The sequence below is a fragment of the Corvus brachyrhynchos genome, unplaced genomic scaffold, assembly GCF_000691975.1.
Source record: "Corvus brachyrhynchos isolate BGI_N302 unplaced genomic scaffold, ASM69197v1 scaffold313, whole genome shotgun sequence".
NCBI lineage: Eukaryota > Metazoa > Chordata > Aves > Passeriformes > Corvidae > Corvus > Corvus brachyrhynchos.
In genome coordinates, this window is record NW_008237248.1 from 31,866 (window position 1) to 33,590 (window position 1,725).

At 55.8% G+C, this 1,725-nt stretch overlaps 1 pseudogene across 1 annotated transcript in view; it reads right to left on the reverse strand.

The window, feature by feature from the left end:
* The window catches only part of LOC103613023, a 6,964-nt pseudogene extending 5,850 nt beyond the window's left edge, over positions 1–1,114 (reverse strand). Inside the window, exons 1-2 of the transcript XR_001860650.1 lie at positions 888–1,114; positions 156–242 (exon numbers count right to left, since the gene is read on the reverse strand). The product of XR_001860650.1 is annotated as an FACT complex subunit SPT16-like (transcript). The remainder of the gene's footprint in view (positions 1–155; positions 243–887) is intronic.
* Between the last annotated feature and the right edge of the window lie 611 nt (positions 1,115–1,725).

Consider the following 1,725-nt stretch of genomic DNA (forward strand, 5'->3'; position numbering starts at 1 on the left):
TGGGGGCCGGCCAAGCCAGCCCAGCTCCAACTCTTCCCACCCAACTTTGACCCTTCCAACCGCGGCGCCTCCAGCCCGTCCAAGCCAACCTTCTCGAAGCCCTCCTTGCTCAGGGCATCGTTCCAGCTCTTCATGAACTCCCCCGGGAATTTGTCCTTGGAGAAGACCCCGAGGCGCCGCCCGCCCCGGCTGCTCTTGAGGGCCTCGATGAGCTTCTCGAAGTTGGCCTTGTTGCTCTCGTTCTGTGGGGAGGGACGGACGGACGGTGGGGCCGTGGAGGAGCGGGGCGGCCACGCCCATCCCTGGGTTCCCAACGCAACTCCAACTCATCCAACCCAACTCCAACTCATCCAACCCAACTCCAACCCATCCAACCCAACTCCAACTCATCCAACCCATCCAACTCAACTCCAACCCATCCAACCCAACTCCAACCCATCCAACCCAACTCCAACTCATCCAACCCAGCTCCAACTCATCCAACCCAGCTCCAACTCATCCAACCCAACTCCAACCCATCCAACCCAACTCCAACCCATCCAACCCAACTCCAACCCATCCAACCCAGCTCCAACTCATCCAACCCAGCTTTGACCAATCCAACCCAACTCCAACCCTTCTGACCCAGCTTTGACCAATCCAACCCAACCCCAACCCCCCTCAGGGATACACAAAGACCCCCCAAGGCCCCCTCAAGACCCCAAAGTGACCCCCAAGGACCCTCTGAACCAAGCAAGGACCCCCCCAAGATGACCCCAAATGACCAACCCCAAGCGCAACTGCAACCCCCTCAAGCCCAGCCCTAACCCTCAAAGCGACCCCATAAGGACGCCCTAAACCCCAGAACGACCCCAAACCTGACCCCAAATCCCCTCCTGAGCCCCCACCTTCTCTCGGACCAGCAGAGTGACCGCCGGGAGCCCGTTGGCCCCCTCGCCGCCCTTCCCTTGGGCCACCTGCTTGAGGAACTCGACCTTCTTGCGGCTGGCCAGGAACAGGACGCGCTCCTCGCAGAACAGCATCACCGTGTCGGTCAGCTCGTAGCCGAACAGCCACGTCTGCGGGGAAACCGGCGTGGGAGCGGGGAGAACCCCAAAAGGGAGCGGGGAAAACCCCAAAAGGGAGCGGGGAAAACCCCAAAAGGGAGCGGGGAGAACCCCAAAAGGGAGCGGGGAAAACCCCAAAAGGGAGCGGGGACAACTGGGGAAAAAATGAGAGGAAAACCAGGGAAAAACGGGGAAAAAAAGAGGAAAAAATGGGGGATTGGGAGGAAAAAAACCCCAAAAGGAACTGGGGAAAACCCCAGAAGAGAGCAGGGAAAAGCCCAGGAATAAAAGGAAAATCCGAGAAGCGCGGGCGATCCCGCTAAAAATGACGAGAATTCCACCAAAAACAGAAGGAAAAGCCCCAGAATCGTGGGGGTCCCCCTAAAAACGAGGGAGCGCAGCGAAAAATGGTGGGAACCCCACCGAAAACGTGGAAATTCAGCTAAAAAAGAGGAGAATCTTTCTGCAAAGTGGAATTCCTGCAAAAATTACGGCAATAAATGAAAAAGTTTACGAGAATCCCCGAAAAAATTACGGGAGCGTTTTAAGAAACGAGGAGACCCTAAAAAAATACTGGAAACCGTCTCAAAATAACAAAAACTCCATAAAATATGACGGGAACCCACCTAAAAAACATCGGGAAAACCCTAAACGATGAAAACCTCCTTAAAAATGCTGG